The sequence below is a fragment of the Nilaparvata lugens genome, chromosome 10 (genome assembly GCF_014356525.2).
Source record: "Nilaparvata lugens isolate BPH chromosome 10, ASM1435652v1, whole genome shotgun sequence".
Classification (NCBI taxonomy): Eukaryota; Metazoa; Arthropoda; class Insecta; order Hemiptera; family Delphacidae; genus Nilaparvata; species Nilaparvata lugens.
The window spans coordinates 25875003-25895971 of NC_052513.1; the positions used below are offsets into that span (position 1 = coordinate 25875003).

General features: G+C 31.6%; 1 protein-coding gene across 1 annotated transcript in view; it reads right to left on the reverse strand.

The window, feature by feature from the left end:
• Positions 1-20969, reverse strand: part of LOC111061661 (NAD(+) hydrolase sarm1) — a 77976-nt gene that overhangs the window by 37274 nt on the left and 19733 nt on the right. The window lies entirely within an intron of this gene.

Below are 20969 nucleotides of genomic sequence, written 5' to 3' on the forward strand. Positions count from 1 at the left end.
TATGAAACAATATCCCATCACCCTAACATGGAAAAAATATTGATTTTCTCCCTTTATATTCCTATACACGAAGGATTAAAAATGCTAAAATTCGTCTTTAATTTATATAGCTCTCAAAAGTAGAGATGAGTGTCAGTCTACCTATCTCCAATATTTATTTGGCAATACTTAACGTTACAAACCTACAAAAATAGCCTAATGTTTATTCGACTAATGCTCCAACATGTAACTTTTTGTTGGTTTCCTGCTATATCTCCATAAATAAAAGATATTAACATGAATCTGTAATTTTTATAGCTTCTAAACATTTTGAGATAGGTACCGATACTACCCATTTCCAAAATTTATTTGGCAATATTCGCCACTACAACCCAAAAATTAAATTTTTATTTGACTACTGCTCTAACATACATGGTTGTCACAACCCACGTGAGCGAATCGAAACAAGGAAAAATTGCGAAGTTCAGTGTCGAATGGTCGTGTTCGATGTGGGATGGGTGACCATTTGCATGCACACTCTCGGTCAGGGTCTTTCTCTTAGCCAAGGTCAAGGACTGCACGCTTAGCAACTCAGCACACTATACTCAGATTAGCTTCTAATTGCCAGCATTGGTTGAATGGGTAGCATAGATGTTATTCCCAAGGAATGCTGGCATTTTGAATTGAATCTCACGATAGAACTACCAACTCAACTATCTTCTTACAGACATGCTAAACCAGCATATTAAACTATACCTGTTCATCAAGCAACAGCAAAGCTAAAAATAGTTTTATTAACTAGCTTCCAGTTGAGGAGGAAAAGTGATGTCGTGTGATGTTGGAATAATGTGGATAAAATTATATTGGTATATTCAACAGGACTTTCCTAGCGGGTATCGCTTCTCATACTGTATCTTGTAAAAACGGACGAAATGTTTTTAAAAATATACAGGCTTTTGTGGCTTGTATAATTCAGATTCTAGTTGAAACTATATTATGAATTGCAAAACATTCCAATCATAAAACTATGCTGCTCTATATCTACTCTGGTATATTTTCGATAGTACAATAAATTATAAGTTGTTTGAGTCAATGGTAATCCATTTTTTCTACGTTTATTTCAGAATTCTTATCACTCAAATCTATTGCGAGTGATACTCTTTAATTCTCCTTCGATACGCTAAATAAGATATGTTGTCAACACTCAATCTCGGTTTTATTGATATTTCTAGGTAGATTCGAATTCATATTTGGCACCATTTAAAATATACAGTTCATTCTAGGTAGGTAATAGTTCATAAATAATTATTGATCACCTACATTTGCTGTCGTAGATAGCAAGATTTATGTTATACCTTCTTTCAAAATTAGGAGCTTACTTTTCTCCTCCAATGAAAAATTATTGTAGAAAATATTGATTATTAGAAAACATCAGACAGTGCAATCTGGTGAATGGTAACAGAGACATTGCAACCACCTTATTCGAAATCGTTATTGAAAAAATCTGGATATCCCTTTCTCAATAAAATTCATATAAGATCGAAATTTTCAAATTTATGATGACCAGACTCAATAAATATCACCATTAAGATGAACAATTTTCGTGCATTAGGGCAAAAATAATGATTTATTGGAACAGAAAATCATATAAATACAATCTAGTCCACTATATAAGTATACATTCACTATGTATTCAAGTGTTTACTGCACTGTATTAACTTACTATTAAAGTGTATGCTATGTGTATAGACTATCTAGGTGTTAGCCGTGTTTGACTGCACTATATATTCAAATCTATATATCCACTGTATGCACTTCAAATACATGATGTATTTACCTGCATTCAGTAAGACCAATTACATTCAAGTGCTCACCTGGCTCAGATGTGGCCCATTTATCACCAACCCGAAGGGGGCTCAGCCCCCCTGCACTAAATCACACACCAAAGCACTAAATCCATTTCTCGTCCTACTAGGGGGGCGGGGGCCCCGGGGCAACTACCATTGCAAGTACTGCATTAAGACTAGCAAGTTGCATTAATAAGACAACTGGTGCTACTTGCATGTGTTTACCCATAGAGGTGCAGCCTAGCTTTTCAGTTCTTTTCTGGAAGAAAGACAGAACGGCTTGGAAGGTGGGCGCGTTTCAGACCTTGGTTCTTCGCCCACTGACTTCCTGTCTTGTCTTTCTACAATCGCAATACTCTTTGAAAACAGATCACCGCATATGTGTGTGTGTTTCTACATATTTGTGCACGTGGTATTAGGGCTTTTGGCGGATTAGTGATTCTAGTCTAAGTTGATGGGAGCTAGTTCTGTAAAGAAAGCTGTAAAAGGTTCAAAATTGTTGAGAGTAATATCCAATGAAGACACCCCTTATTATCAATGTTCGTCTGGATATGCAGGACTCGGTAGGTTTTTTTTCTTAATACTACAGGAATTTAAGGTGAATAGCATTTTGAGTGCTCTCCGCATCCTTTGAAGACGCTTTTTATTTTATTTATTCCACCTTATACTTATTCTATTGTTCTATTATTTATTGTAAAAATCAATTATATATTGAAAAAATAAAATGTTATTGTTGCTATAATGCAGTTAACGGAACTCATTCCCCACACCCAGAATAATTGTTGTCTTTGTGGGGAATATTCACTATGTATATTTTTTGTCTCAGCTGCTGTATTTTATTTTGGAAATGATGATTATTTGATTTGATTATCTGAATGTTGGAGATGGATCGTATAATATGTCTACATAACTCACCTATATAGGCTAACTTTAAAAAGTAGTCTAGTTGTAAAGGTAATATAGGCTATAGCTATATATTGAAATTCTAATTTTACAGCTTAATATTTCCATTTAGTTGTTTCAACAAGCTGATATATTAATAATAGGTAACCATATTTAAAATCTTGAATCTATCCTTTATAAATTAAATTGTAATTATTTCCTAAAGGCTATTGTAAAAACTATGGAATACAGTAAGTGATCATTTAACACCGACATGATTTATAGGCCTACATGAAATGTTGTCTGAAAGAATGTTATTCTCTTACAAGAAATAATTAATTAACTATCGCAGGAAAGGAAATTAAAATGGGGAATGCATTCTCAAACTTTGCTAATCAAGTCCATCCAGATTGATTCTTATCAACACCTAGAAATCTCCTTCTTGATTAAGATTCCTGTACTTTGAAACTTTTCTTTGTATCTCTCTCTAAAATAATTCAAAATTCAAGTAGCAAAATTACTAACCACTTTGAAAAACTCCGCCCGGTCTTTATGTTTCTTGAGCTTCAAGAATTCTGTGTCCTCCATGAGTTGACGAGTTCACCCCGCTTCGAACCAATGCCAAGCACTACTTACAACGTTAATAACTTTTACTTACACAATTAAACACTCGAGCACCACTTGTACTTGACAATAATTAAACACATGAGTACCAGCAGCACTTCATTATGAACTAAGTACGGTACTTCAACACAGACTGAATAGAATTGCGTTGGAATTCAAGAGAAATTGAAATTTGCGAACTATCCAACTGAAGCCCACGCTTTTCAAGAAGTGGTGATTAAGAGGTGCCGTTTTCTGAGTCAGTTCCTTGAAGGCATGACGATTTTCACTGAAATGTTTGTGAGTCCTATGCATTTGATGGTTTTTTCTGAGTCAATTCTTTGAATTTTTATGAATGGAAAAACTTTACATAATGCCTTCAATTCAAACTGTTATTACTCGTGCAATAAGTCAGATAATTTTAGATAGTATTAAAATTCACATTTAGATTTTAGAATTCACAGAAATCGTTTCGAAATTTACCAGAATCTGTTGAAAATACCCAAAATTGTAGTGAATATTCACAGAAATTAATAGAAATCTCGCAGTAAACCGAAACCAGCTGCGCTAACGTAACACTGGAAGAATTCGGACAGTTCTGTCGGGTTCTTGTGGTTGCTAACTGTTTCAATGTTGGCAGCTATGAGCTATCGAAATGCTAAAAACAGTTTGATGAGTTGTTCGCGAGTAAGTACTTACTTAGCTGCTTCTAAGCAGACGTAAAGCTTCAAAGTGGAACTGGTGGCTTTGAATGATTCCGACTTATTTGTAAACTTGGACTAGGAGAGGTACCTACCACCCACACACACACATAACAAGGAAAAGCTAGTTTGTGCATGTGATGTAGGAATGTTTATTGCTTTGCAGAAAACGGATAATGACAAAATGTTTTGATCGTTTCTATTTGTTTTTCGACTAACTCGAAATTTTGTTTTGTGTAATTTTTGATGAGAGCTAAAAATTTTAATCAACAATGAAGATAACTTTTATTTACTCTTTTACGTTTAATTTTTTTGTACATGTAAATTTCAATGATATTTATTTTGTAAATTTCAATAATAGTGGTGGCTGGGGTACTCCCCATAGTAGTTAGGCGAGCTGCCACTCTCCTAATCTGTTCACGTCTTTACTACCCTTTTATTTGACATAATAATTATGACATAAACAATTTTTTGTCATTGTAATTATTTTTAGATGTTCTATTTCTTACAAAAAGTTATAATAATATTGAAGAATATATATTTTGGGAATTATTATTTTGCTGAAAATGTTTATTAGTAAAGAAATAATTAATAAATAACCTATCAAACGTTTACTAGGGAATAGTATGTTTAATTAATCAATATAGATTAATATAGGTGTCGGAATTTTCAGATTTTTTATCAAATTATTATTATTTATTTGCTGTAATTATAATCCATGTATCACTGTAAATTTGACATAAAGCAATATTTTTGTTCATTTTCATGTAAAATTGACCTGAGTATTAAAATAATATTATTTTATTCTTTAATGTGGATGAACAATATTTATCAGCTACTAACACTACACTAAAAGATAACCCTGCAATCGCCGGCTTGGAAAGCTTGAATCCCTAAATAAACTTGTAGCTTTAAGCTTTTGTTGTTTTTAAATCAATTTCCATGGTTTTGAGGTCGACATCAGCTTTCTTTTACATCTTGTGATCAATGGGGAAGTTCTCCGAACTACTGCCAAAACAAAAAATTTAGCTGTCTTAAATTTATCTCTTCTCCTTTCTTATATTTTTCTTCCCTACCATTTATTTCTTTTCTTTCTATTTTTTAGATGGTTGCCCGTTCGTAAAACCCCTCTGACAAATTTTCGAGTCCAAAGTCAACTCTCGCCTAAAAATAGACCCGCAAAAACTTGAAATTCATTGCAGAATGGTTGGTTTATTTTGGCACAGTAAGTAGATTCACGCTTTAATTTTGGCAATTTTATTGCTTCAATGTGTTTTCTTCAGATATTATCATTGAGAAGTACAATTTTGTTTGGTCGAATTTATTGTGACCAAAGAGTTAGTAATAAAAACTTTGGGCGCATACGCTACTATAATAATGTGAACATTTGAAGGGGTGCCATTCAAAGGATTGCAACAGTAACCACTGTATTTTTTCAACTTAATTTAGAGTCTATTGAAGTTAAATTAAAGAAAAACAACATAATTATAACTATTTAAAATAAATTGATAACAACTTATTTCCAAGATCTATAAATTGATGCAGGACTCAAAATAAACAATTACAATTTGTTGAACTAAACTTTAAAACCTTTCAATTATCCTTACAATTATGACGTTGAGCATCACAGTATCTAACTTATTTCAAAGAAATCAGTGTAGAGATACCCCTCGTAGAAATATCGAATCCTTCAATAAAGGCAACCAGAATTTTAATATTAGTACTGAAGGAAAATGGAATAGAAATATGTAAAAAAATTATGAATAACCGAATTTTGAAACGAAATTAATTTGCAAATTAATGTGAAACTTGACTTTTTCAACAGAACCGAAAATAGAAAACTTTAAAAGATTGAGATACAAACTAACAATACCGTACAGTATGTACCGTAATTTGAAGGAGGCAAAGCTAACGCCTATGAATGAATGAAGGAATCTGAATCAAGATGAAGCGAATCCAAATTAGAAAGTTGAAGTTTTATAATTGAGCAGAAATATTCTTAAAATGGATCCGAAAATAATTTTTAAAATTAGAAAAATTATCATAAACACACACGAGTAAGACTGCCATCTTGTAAGTTAGCTCTCAAGACTGAGAGGTTAAATCCTAAATGAATAAATTGTTTTTTTTTAAATGCTATTTTTGAAGTTCATGATTGAAATAACTAAAAACGAGAATAAGAGGAAATCAATTTTCCAATCATACATTATTTATTTATCCACAGGTATAGATATATATTTATTCTATGAAATCTAGAAATAGAATATGATCTGAATCAATCATCTAGTGCAATAACAGTCAAGAACTAACCTCAGGAAATCCTGGAAGATAAATAAAGTTGAATGGAGACATTTTGACAGTAAAACTGCAGCTGACAGTGAAAAAACTAGCAGAACCCTCAAACTTGTACATTGACACAGTAACAATGACTTCAATAACTGATGGATTGGAATTGCGTTACAATGACATAGGCTTACTGGAATCACTCAAAACAAACAATAGCAGGCTGTTGTGCTGACAAAGTGAATTGCTGTAAAAGTGGACCAAATAGCCTATTGCGTAGGCTTAGCCTAACAAAAATGAGCAGATTGGGAAAGACGGAAGTAAATTGCTACACGCTTTTGCAGTTTCTATTTCAGGAATGCTGCTGAGGCAGACATGTTGTCATCTTTTTGATAATATTATGCTACAAGTTGAACAATGAGGAATGAATAAGGATGATATGAAGGAATAGGAGGAGTAGAGAGAGATACTGAAGATATAATGATGAGAAGGTAATGCTTGAGAAGGAGTAGGATAATGGTGTAGAAAAAAGTTATAAAGAGTTGAAGAGTGAGGAGGAGTAATATGAAGAGTCTATATATAGGTGGGGAAGAGAGGTTAAAGAAGAGAAAGAAGTTGAATATAATTATAGAGTGATAGGAAGGTAATGGTGGGGAGAGGAGAAGGATAAAGCCATGGTGTAGAGAAAACTGATAAAGATAGAGGTGTTGAGACGGAGGAATGATAGTGGAAGAAAATTATGGTGACTTTTTGAGAAAAAACACATTTTTCTTAAATTTATCAAGAAAAAAAAATAAATAAATAGTAAATAAAAAAATAATAATAAATAAAAATAAATAAATATTTAGTGATGTCGGTTGAACGCATTTTTCTCAAGATATAAACGTGTAAGCAAAACATTGAAAAATTCAACTTTTAAATCACCCTCACCCCCTTAGCACAGTGGGTAGGGGTGGGGACTTTTGATATGTTTACCTCATCCTCACTACCTTGAACAGAACTGCGGGGTCGAAAATTGTCTTCCAAACTTTTCCCCTCTATAGGTACCCTTTTTTTAGCATTCATTGCCTGGACTAATTATACAATCTCTATCCAACTGGAGAAAGATGAGTCGAAAAAATATAATAGTCTAATTATAATTATTGGTAAATATAATAGTCCCTGCTATAGTATTGTTAGTAGTACCAGAGATAAAGTAAATCTATTGTTTCTCTATGGTATAACGAATACAACTCCGTGGCTAAATATTCCGATAAACTACAAAGAGTCATGCTTCAATTTTTTTTGTAATAATTTTCTAGAATATCAGTTTTTCACGCCCCTAGGCCTGCGCCCACTGAAGGACTGCGCCCCAATGCACCGCATTGGTCGCATTGGCGTTATTTACGCCACTGAGGAGAAGGATAGAAATTAATACAAATTGAAGGTAAGAAAGAGGAAAAGATAATGCTAATGGATCATGCTAATGTGGAGAAGAAACTAACAGAAATGAACTACTGATAAAGTGTAAGGAGTAGGTAATGCCTAGCCGAACAATAATGCTAGAATGTGGAAGAAAAAACAAGATTAATAAACTGATAATGATAGATAGTGAGAATAAGGATAATACTATACGGCGGAGAAAAAATATAATATAATAATAGTTATGACACAGCAGAGTGTGGAGGAATAGAAGATCTATGAAGGTATAAATCTATCAATATTGCATAAGCATAATAAAAAATCAAAGAACAAGTGGAAAAATGCAATGTAGAAATACTCATGTTCTGTGTAAATATGTGGGCAGTAACAATAATTTACATTCGGAGATAAAAATCAATTATCAATAAAAAAATGTTGCATCTTGAGAAAGCTGTGAACTTATTGTTAGTTATTTAAAAACATGTCTTGTTTTATTATGAACTTAATTTTTTACTACAGGTGCAGCATCAATACATAAGTACTTTTAAATGTATACAAATTATATTCCCCATAAATTTGTATTGTTTGTAGTTCAATTTATGTGATTTTGTTGCAACCATGTAACATTATTTATAATTTTATGATCAACCAATTGTCGTAATTGTCTTAGCAATAATTGAGTTTATTATTGTCAATAGTAGCTTATTGTCAATAATAATGAATTTTAATTATTTTCTCTGAGTGATCATTTAGCCTTGAGTTTTCAATAAAATTTGCCTATAGCTAGAATTTATTCTTGGGATTTAATCATTATCATTTTTATATAATTCAGTGATATCAGTATATGGAATTATTAAAAACAATATGAATTCAGTATATGGAAGTATTTATCATTCATGGACGTATCAGTTCATTTTCATGTTGTGTGGAAATGATTGTGTTTTTTGTTCATTTTAAAGTTTGAAAAATTTTATTTCTCACTAGTCTTCAAAAAAAAATGTCAATGTAATATGCCGATTTTATTCTAAGATTACAGGAATTTAACTAAACCCGATTGAATCAAAGGGAAAAATTGATTTTCAAGTTCATATTCACTCCACTTGATCAATTATTATTGATTTCAATGATATTAAGTATGCTAGTATCAAAATTCAGTTTCAAATTTGTCATTCATAACTTTAATTAATCATTCAATTATGAAATGTCTGTTTGGATCAAAATATCTCTATATTAAACATAAAATATAAAATAATATAGATATATTGACATTTCCTTATTTACAGGGGCACTACAATTATCGAGATAGATTAAAGATCATCCAATAGCCTACCCTTTTATTCTCTTTTCAAGTTATAATGCATAACGTTTCGACTAAATAATATTAATCTATATTCCTAATTATAGTGTCATCTAAATGCATCATAATAATATTATTCCTCAGTTTCCGAAATAGTTGATATTAAAACCTTCTTTTCGTGATAATTATTTTCCAAGTTACAATGTTTTAATGTAAATCTGTTTTGAAGGTCCATTATTTGTTGAGATCATTGAGAACTCGAGAAAACATTGAACTGCCAAAAGAAAAATAGTTCAAGCTCAGACATTTTTATTTTTACAAATTATGCTATTTACAAATTTTGCTGAATTTTAATCGGCTTTGATGTTTACTGAATGACTTAATAACATTTTTACGGCAATCAGCAGTTTGTTTGAGAAGACAGTAATTGTTTACAAATTATCAGATACAGTAGTAAACTCTATTACCTCATCAGTAACCATTATCTCAAGAAATTAACAAGAACTTTTCATTAAATAGATTAGATTCATGTTCAAATTTATCATTTTTCAGTGCATGGAGATAATCACTGAATATTCTATTCGTATTGTTCCAGTACTATAAACACGAATAAGCCTATCTAAGGCCAGTTAGGACTATACATTCTTTTGATAATTTTTTTCTACTTGAAAAGGTGATGCGATCAAATTGAATTCAGATCCTTTTTCCTTCTCAGATTCTTTCATCCTTTTAAACTGATTCTCAATAAAAATTAATTTATAGAAATAATATTCATAAATTAACCAAAAAAAGAAATAAATTATCTTTTTAACTCTGTTATTATTTAGAGCTACTAATATACATTTTATTTATTACACACTACTATTATTCACTACCCGAAAACATAAAAACATATACACAAGCACATCTTGAAGTATCTAATTTTCTAAATTTATCAAAAACACAATTTTTGTTTGAAATCCGCCTTCTATAATTTTTCACAACACCCGAACTCCCGCGCGAAACCAGACAACAATATACTGCATCCGCTTTTTTCGGTCTCTGAAAGCCAACTGAAAACGTACCACTCAACTAGGTCTAGCAGAAAATTATTGAGCTGCAGAACAAACCGCCTATTATATCTGTATATCTCCTCTATATCATGCATCTATCACCACCGATTATATCTATAGGCTCCTCTGTAGTGACTGTATATCTTTAAATTTAACCACCTAGTATATCTATGGTCTCCTCTTCAGTGACTATATATTCATGACAAAGCTGTCTTCTGTTTTGTATCCAGTCGCGCGGCGTTTTAATTTTTCTAAACTGAAGCTCTCAAGTCACGTACTAATATCTGAAAAAGTCGCGAGTGTTTTTTTCTGCAGCAGACATAACCTTAAATGGCACACCACTATCAATGGCGCTGCAATAGCTGTGAATTCAGATCGTTTGACAAATAGATTGTTAAAATGTTATTGTCGGTTTGGACCGATATGGCAGGCAAATTATGCGCAAGTTGTTTTTTATGGTTATGAATAGCTGGTTATGGTTATTCTTGTAACTTGTTCAGAATGTGTGATTTCACAATTTTATAATTTTCTTCATGGATTTTCTTCCCAATTAAGTTGATCTTGTTATGAAACTGTGTTATTCTGTGGCTGAATTACAAATTTTCATGAATAACCCACAGGGGGCAGGACTGCGTCCTTGAAATTATTAGCTGTAGGAGGGGGAAGGATTCTTGATCAAATCTTGGTGGAGTCCCATTTTTTGGGTTTCCAATATATAGAGGGGGAAATACGTAGGAGCTTTCTTAATTTAGGGGGGTATGCGTCCAGGGGGGTATGGGCTTAGGGGTAAACACTCCTTCTATCTATATAAATTGTCCGATTTTTGAAATTCATCTTTTTATTTAGGATGTCGTTAATCAGGATTTGAAAGCACTTGAAATGCTTTCATGAGGAAGTAAGCTGGAAATGTAGCATGTTTACAACAGCTGTTATATGTCATGCGTTACAAGTGTGGTCTAAATCTGGAGCATCCCATTCTTCTTCCGGTGTGGCGTTTCAAATACTAACTTCCCGGACTGTTTCTGAGTGAGAGAGCTCATCTTGAAACCCTTCGAGAATATAGACGAAGACTATCGAATCACTATATCATTGTTCTATTATCATTTAAGCTGTTCATATCAGGGTATGTAAGTTATTATCCAAATGAAATGAAGCTGTCTGGCCAAGGGAAATTAGTGAATATTTTAAAGGTTTTTAGTATAAAACGTTTAGCTACTCATGCATCTGCTCAATTCTTACTGGGAGAATGAAAACAGAGAAATTTCTCAAATAGGTTTATACTCGTGAACGAATAGATGATAATAATTATCAATACCAATTATTGGTATCCTTTTACACATCTCAACCTTGGATTGGTTTATGAATTGAAAATTTTGAAATCTTCCAATATAGCCTACCGTTTGATACTGGCGGCACATACAGAAGAATATCTCAGAAGACTTTAATTCTTATCACAATTTCGACGACTGGTGGACAGGTTAATTTTCAAGTTACGTAGCATTTGAAAACTATCAAAGATGTTATAGCTTATTGTCATACCATATAGGTTTTTCATTATTATAATAACAATTGAGTCGCTAAAATTAAGAGAATTCAATTTTAAAGTTGATGCAAAAAAAACAAAAAGTGCCAAAGCATGAAAAAGTTTATGAAATCTAACCATTATACAGGAACAACCAAAAACAGGCAAAACTATAAAATCTACCTATATAAATTAACCATAAATGACAACCACAAATTGGCACAAAAACTAGCTTACAACCATATTATAAGTTTCCCAGGAATATGAAATACTTTATAAACCAACTATAGAAGCTACCAAATTCACTTCCAAGCTCACTTTGGAAATCAGGAGGTCTGATCAAATAAGTACTGTATTTACTCAATGACATAAAACTGAATGGTGTCTACCAACGAATTATTTCAATCCATTCAAAATGTAGACATCAGTACTAAACTCATTCAATGCAGCACAGCATTGTATATGGTGCACTGCATGAGGAGAGTGCAACAAAATGAGCATCTATAGCTGGGAGGAGATACAAGTTCATCATTTCCGCTGTTTAATCGATCGGTCGATTGAAAATTAACAGGAAACCATGCGAATTAGAATTCACAAAGCACAGATGATGTGTGAGCGAGTGAAAGAGAGGAGGATGTAGGAAAGAAAGGATGAAGGAGAGAGATTTGAAGAGGAAGAGTCGGAGAATTTATGCTAAACGGAAACGCTTATGTTAATTTTTGATGACAGACAGAGATAACTAATGGGTGTTGAACCATAGAGAAAGTACTACCGGGATGGTACTAGTGTTATGGTTATCATTTAATTCAAGGTTTGATTCGTTGTATTTTTTTATAATAAAATTATTGACGAGGTATTTTATCTCAGATTGTTCAGGATTTCTCTCAATAAAATGGAAATTTTATACTTCTGAACCATACTCATATTATCAAGTGTTCATCAACTATCAAGATTACCAAAAGTAGCAGCTCTTAAGTTGAGTAGACAAATATGTGATTAGGCTATGATCTACTGCTGAGTTACAATTACAATCCATTTACCGTATTGAGAATTCCATTACGGTATCTCTAAAGAAATCAGCTTGAATCTGAACTATTTAATTGCTTTGCTTTACTCCTGTAAACTATATCTTGAATGCTAAAGGTATTCAGTGATTCTTGCGATATTGGTTTAAGCGCTGTTTCTTGATATTATATCGTTTTGAAATGAGAAGAAGTTTTATGTTGGAATGGATTTCATACTATACTACCATAGAGAAAAGATAACATAAGAAGAAATCCCATGGTATAGGTCGTTTATGTTACAAATTTCAAGCAACTCAAGCCGATTACTGTCGACTATTGTTTTTTGTTATTGGTGGGAGTGTAAGAACGATACAGTTTGAGAGACTACCAGCATTATAAATATAGCTTCACGAAAAAGAACTATTAGGACTATCGTCTTGAGTTGACAGTGAAATTTGGAGCATAAACGCCCTATACCATGGAATACCTATCTTCTTATGCTGTAATTTCTCTATGATAAAACTGACAAACTGATAGGCCGCAAGTAGTATAGTAGGTAATAGATGGACATTCAAATGTAGGCAGTAATGTTAAATCTATACTTTGAGTAAAAAACTTAGCATTAATACTAGATTTGCTCTAGATGTAAGAATTATATTAGTACAGTACAATACTGGATCTACACTAGTGTAATTGAACCGAACAAGTGTAATTACACTGTTCAAAGTGTTACTGCCGATGTAACGTTTAGAATACTAAGTTTAAAAGGCGTTTTCAATTATTATTCAGTGGGAGCTTTGTCGGAGTTCATTCATCTCCATTCCTACAACTGTGTCATTTCCTTCTTCAATTCAAAGTGAAATTTAGCCGGACCTTCCATGGTTTTATGTCTCACTTATTCATTCATTCATTCTTCTCTTTTCGCAGCCAATCTCCTCTTTGTCTCCTATCCTACTCTCTGTTGTGTCCATCTTTGTTTTCGCATCCTCAAACTCTTTTCTGAAGACTGTTGAAGCAATTTTCAAAAATTATAGAATCAAAAATAGGTACTAAAGAGTTGAATTGTAATGGAGTTACAATTGAAAAATTAGTTGGACAAACAGTTTGAAGAACTGATGAAATTATGACTTCTTCGTGAAATGTGTTTCAGAAACGGCATGATTCAAAATTTTAGTTTTTTTTTGTTACTTTGTAATTGACATGTTCAACTGACCATTGTGTCTCTGATTGCTGTGGAGCTGCAGGATCAAAGCTAGAGCTCCTCCAACTGTAGCTGAAAATAGCTATAAAATAAAATAAAGCTGAAGCTTAATATGTGAAGCTAAAGCTCAACTTATGAACTCCACAGTAAACGAGTTTAGGCTGTGAATGCAACTAGTACTTTCAGTCCTAATTTGTAAGATTATTAAGAGAAAATATTGACAGTATAATGTGCTCAGGAATTGGCTTTTTCATTTGAGGGTGATCTTATAAGCCTCTCTCACTGAAGTTTTTTTTTCACTCTAGACTATCTCGTATGATTTCCATTGAAGTTTTAAAAAGTCAGTACCATAGTTCTTAAATTATGTAGAAATTCAGTAAAGAATTTCCTTACAATTATTAACATCATTTTGAAAATGACCATCATGGATCGTATTGAAGCAATATTCGTTAAACTATATTCATAAAACTTCAGATTAATTTAAATCATTGATTGTTTTCTTATCAGATTTATTGGTGAAACTTTTAAAACATTTTTAATTCCCATTATTCCAGATGTTATTCAGATTCCAACAAAATCTTCATGAAAAAATACCGTATAGTATGCCATATTGAAGAAGTCTCTTCAACATATTCTAATACTGAACCCGCAGCCTTCCGGTTCTGATAAACTTTTCAGTCACTTATATTAATTGAGGAAAACTCTATACAATACTGTTCAATATTAATTGAGTAAAATTTTTCAAACATTATAATCGCTTATAATGCTTAAATGCTTATCAACTCCTTCCAACTATTTGAAAACTTTAAGAAGCCATTAATTTTTCGGATAATTATCACTTGCTACTTTTAATAATACTAAATGAATAATTATTATTTTCCTTGCATTGAACCAATAATCAACTTTGTATAACATTTTTGCCACAAATGAAACTAACTTATCAGTGAAAGAATGTGATAAGAATATTATGATAATAGGCCACAACTGGCGTTGCTAATTTCAATGCTTAATGTAGCTTTCAATTCGTTACAAAGGTATTGTACTCAACAATGGACCGATTGCGCACTAGAGCACTGTAGCGAAATTCGCATTGAACAGACAGCATTAATTGAATGAAGAGCATTAATAATCTTTCTGGAGCATTACTGACAGTTTGAAATGAATCTCACCATAGACGGAACTGCTTCAAGGTCATTAACTCATTGATAAGGCGGTGCGGCTTGCTCGTGATAACGACTTTCTTCTACGCAAACTCATTCATCTCTGCATTTTCTATAATAGTCCGCACGACTTCAGTGAGGCAACTTATCTACTCGGCTCGCTAATGAAATTGTTCAAAGAAAATATTCCAGTTCCTTTGTTCATAGTAGTCTAGTATCATCATAGTATTTGTCTTGTAGTTTGCAATATTTTGAATAGAATAGTTCGGTTTTTAAGTTTACTGTATCTTGAAACTAAAAAGTTATAGACTAACTTCAGTTCTTATCTCGGTTTACAATAATTGAAATATTGTTCTGCGTAAATAGCCATGCTGTGAACATAGTGGTCTATTTATTTTTTAGTTTTTTTTTAAATTTTTTTTTTAGTAGAAAAAGATTGAATAACAATTGATGTTTGCGTATATGCATAGCCTACTATTGCTAAGCTTCAAAGTCTGGTATTTATAGATGATACTGTATGTGCACCTACTGCGTTATTAAGACCAATTATATTCATCAGAAGTGGGATATTACAATAGAAATATGTGTTTTCCGCATAATACTAGTGGGAATAGTACTAGGACTGGTATAGCTAGGAATTGAATGAAAACAATATATAATAATAATTCCACCTAAACTTTAATTATTTAGGATAACTAGGTAAAATAAGATTGTATAATTATTTTAAGTGGTGAAAAGCTTATAATTCTTTATAAGTACAGGTAATTTGCTCTTGCTTGGAAATACTGTAACTGGAGTGACACTAAATCATCGATAATTTCAATAATAATTTAGTAAATCGAGAAATATCGGGAATTAAAATAGGATATAGGCCTACTGTGATTTATTATCTAAGTTCAGAATACAATAATATCAATAAGAATAATGTGATTTCAATTATCCGCTTAACTTGAAAAAAGCTAGTCGATAAACTTCACGAAATCTACAAAATTATCATGAAAGTGAACCCAACTCTCGTTTAAATGAATTCAATTTTCAATCGCAATGAATTCAATTTTTCAATCCAAAACCCTCTATTCAAATCTGAAGTAAATTAACAGATACAAAATGTGTGTTTGATATTATCAACATGCTATGTACGCTTATATTTTAATAGCTGTGGAATTCCAATTAGATGAATCACCGACTTGAACTCTCTACGGAACTTGATTTTTTATCTCAGTTCAAAATAGAAACTTAGGTGAGTCAGCACGATTTGAACTCTCTATATTACCACGATGAGTATTTTCCTTACCGAGCATGATTTTAGCTGATTTTCCTCATTCAGGCGTTTCATTATTACAATATATCACCGGAAAGTGTATTTTCAATTGATGAATGAATACGGTGGAATTTGAAGTATCATCATGAAAATTGCACATTATTACCTTCCAATGAACGCACACCAGGGCAATGATTCATCCGTGCCAAAACAATCAGTTGATGTCGGCTACAATAAATTATTTCAGTTGTAGGACGCACTAACTTGCACCTGTTGTATTTGAAGTGAGTTGTTCTATTTTCATTGGTTTGTGTTCAGGAATTTTTTTCGGTACCGGTAATTCAGATAAGATATTCAAATAGATGAGATCTTGCAATTTTTTGGTTTTGGATTTATTAATTAGATGAATCACACTATCTTTAATTTTAATACCATTTATTGCATTCAATAATCCTGTAAATTTGCCAATAATTTTCAATACTTGATTAAAATTATTATAATCTGACGTTTTTTACATACCGTAGTATCTTTAGCTATAGGTATGATGTTATCAAATTGAAAATTGAATATATAGAAAACTCATAAAGCCTAACACCGATTTAGGAATGTATATAATGTAAATTCATACAATCAAAATAGCTAGCCTACCGGAACAACTTTCAAACGTTCAATACCTATTAATAAAACAATATTGAAACTTGAAGTACTCTTTATTCATAAAAGTTTCAATATTGTTTTATTAATTTGTAAACGTAGCCCATTCAAGTGAAGTGTTCAATATCCATCTTATCTACAAGATCTTCTCAATTTATCGAGGGGCCCAACAACCATACTATTCATTATCTGACAGTAAAATACCACCTTTCGTATCAGTCATTGTTCACAGTGTAGTTCTTACTTCTTCTATAAAAATTCCCATAAATCTATCAAAATGAACTTAGCAACCACAAAAAACAGCCCACTGTAATGATTATTTAAAAACCGTTGATCCAAAAAATATTATCGTTTCTCATCTATTGATATTAATATAATATTAACAAAAACCTATACCCTAAAAGATTTGATATACAGTAATTCCTTACACACAGAAGAATAGAATTTTTAATATGAATTATCTGCTTATGGTATGATGCTGACAGAAAGTATGGACTGTGATCGATTTTTTGTAAAGCTACAGATTAAAATAGATTCCCAACTAAAATGAAGCGATTTTTAACACAGATTGATGAAAAGTTCGCAAATAAATCCTCATGAACGTGGAAATATTAATTTGATAAACAAAGATTGGATAGATCCAATGTAACAGATTGTGAAGTTACACAAAGGTTTGAATTCAATGTCATTGACTAGAAGGTCACTGTGTGAACTTAGCATCTGGCTCTCAGTTATGCAACTGCTTGTCGTTACTGCATAAATATTTTTCAACAAACATCTCTTCTTTGAGACTTCTTTGAGTTTTTATCGCATAATGTTATTATTATTTCTGTAAATTCTATTTTGATTTGAAACAAAGTTAATTGTCTTTAACAGGATCTCGAACTCAGCATTAATAATATTTTAAATAATGACGTAGGTACTGTATCTTTAGAGAAGAAGTATTCTCTTTATAATTTAGTCTATAGATATTAGTTTGTTTCCTGGATGATTACATTACAAAAATTTTAATGTTCTTGAAGAAACATCTTTCGAAAATCCTTCAATAAAATTTATATAATTCTAGTTCTATTGAATTAATCTTCTGAATTAATCAATCTTCTATTCCGTAAAATTATCATATCTTGAATTAAAAAACCAAGTATTGGAATGAGAATAATAATTGGTTTTTGAATGATTATGTCCAGGAAATAGGAAATCTCTCAGTCGCTTGTTGGATTATTAACATTTTCAAAGTGTGTGAGGTAAAAGGAGTGAGTTAAAAAATCAAACCATCATCCAACTGCTCGACTTCAATTTGAATAAAATAATAAATTATGGTATTAATAATTTATTATAACTGGTCATCCATAGAAACAGATCCATAAATAAAAACCTACAAGTTTTGTCTAGCTTATAATTAAACAACAAAATACCCACAACAATTATTTCTTTATTCACAGTGTGTGGTCGCATATTGTTCCCACGCACAATCAAAATAATCATTTTTTATTACGTCGATTTATTGAATTTGAAAACACAGGCCAATCAATAATGATCAATAATCACAAGAATATAAATTAGGTGCGTAGATAAGACTACACAGTATAGATTTTAATAATAGGCTATTCAAAACTACTTCCGGTATATTAATTTCATTCATACTAATATTTTATTTGTTTTCTATTTGAGCCACAAGAACTTGTTAATGTGGTCAATAATTTATCTTTTATAAACCAAAAATTAATACCGTACTGCATTGTTTTTCAAGATAATAATTTTTATTTCAATAATTATTATCCATGAAGTCTATATGCACACACATGAATAACTTACATGAATCTTTGGTAGGTGCTAAAAATTTAATTTGATTTGACTCTATTTGACAAATAAACTTGGAAATATTGGTTGTGTGGAAACTGAAATGTTGTACTCTTGTTTTCTTTTACAACCAATTTTTTAATATCCAACCAATATTAATTACCATACTAATTAGCCTTCTAGAGCTACTTGACTTTATATTTCCATAGAGCTGCTAGACTCTGTATCATGCAAACCTTTATCATTATAATATGTAGCCTATATTTATCATCTAGACTTCTACTCAATCTAGTAAATCCAATTTCACTCCATTTAGAAGTTGTTAGAAATATCATTCTTCCTATAGATCCATAAGTTGTTATTCCAGCTCAACTTCATAATGATATACAAACTGCAACTTCATGAACTTCATAATAATATACAGTACCATAACCAATACTTTCTCAGGCCGTGTGGGTGGAGAAAATTATGAGTTTTCACAAATTCTGCATTTCAAGTAACCCACACACTGTTTCTAATACGCAATAATTACTTATGAAATTATATATGTGATTCTAAATAAAAGCTTATGTAAGCTTCCTTGTAAGGAGCTACCTTAGAAGTCGAGAGCAATTGCCAACCAATTTGTATTGGTATTAGTCATCAATGGTATCTATAATTTTTACGATTATTATAAACTTTGAATACGATCAAGCCAATCCTTTTGAACAGCAGCTATTTTCTTAGAATAGTGATGAGATTTTCTAGCTCCAGGGAGATGATTATAGGGTAGAACAGTCCTTTTGCCATAGATGGGTGCACATTAGGTAGGCTTGATTGGCAGTGAGAAAAGAGCGCATACATGCAATTTTGTGGAGTATAAAGTTGAATATGGAGTTATAGACGCATGCAAGCATTACACAAAACCCAAGTGTGAAATTGTAGAATTTCTCTGTGAATGCCCTTGAGTCGAAATGTGATGACATAATTATTTAGTTCTGATCTTGAAACTCTTCTATGGATTTATTATCATTCTATAAAATCAAATAATTTAATTTGTGAATTTTTCTTAATATCTACTCTATAATGTTTCATTTATTTTTTCTTGTAGATCTAAGGTAGTTTAGTCGTGTTTTTATTACGATTTATTTCTATTACCAGATCCATATTTTTATCATACTCTTACTCCAACGTTCAAACAAAATAATTCAGATTATATTCTAATGGGAGTGATACATATACTCCTTGCCGTTATTATTCAACATGTAGGCTACTAGACCCACCAGATGGTTGATTAGATAGCATACTTGGGATAAGTTCAAGAGAAAATACATTCCACCAAATGATATTATTCAATTTCATTCTGGATTGACAACAGAAAATATCACCTATTCATATCTATGATACAATATTGCTCTAATATAAATTACTATGGTTGCCCAACCCAAAAATATAAGATCAGACAATATTCAGAGTCACGTACTGTTCTAATGGTACTACTATTATTATTCTAATTTTGAATTGAGATAATTATTGATAGTGCAATGTACAACAATAGCAAATATAAGTTCAATCTTTATTACTTGAATGTTTTAAATAAGTGACTGCATCTTGAAAATTAATTATCAATGTACCAATCCTGACAGTAGTTACCTATTCATCGTACCATGGATAATTTATGGTCTCTGGTTATGGTCAATGAAATGCCAAGAACATTGTTCAGTAAAAAACGGAAAATCATTTTACTGGTTCAAATATTTCGATAAGGTAAACAGATTCTTCAAATTTGTATTTCTTCCACAAATCTGTGAAATTTTTATCTTGAATGAAGTGGCTTTCCGACATTAGTGCTATCTCCTATTAGTTCTGCATGAGCTGTAATATTAGTCGTGCTAATTATTTGTAATCTGAAGTCTTTTGCATTAGAAAATTGTTTAAGCTTTGTTGAAAAAATGTTTTCCTTATTAATTCACTTGTGTTTCCTTTACTTTAATAGTTCCGGGTTTTATCCTCAATAATTGAATGTATTGAGACATTTCAAAACATTTTCAAAATGTTTTCAATTAGAATATAATTGACTGTGTAAAACATATAAGTAGTATAAGTTGGAACTATTAAAATTCCTCTTTCAAGAAAGAATCTCATTAAACATTATACATATACACTCTTTGAGATCGAAAATATCTTATTTTATAGAATTACTATAACCCTTCATTTTTTAAAAACAATTGTGCCATTGTCAAGTGTTCAAATTATTTATTACTAGCAGGTAACCCGCGCACCGCAAGGGTCTGATAAAACTTGACGAACTGAAATCTTGACCTACTGTACTGGAATCTTGAC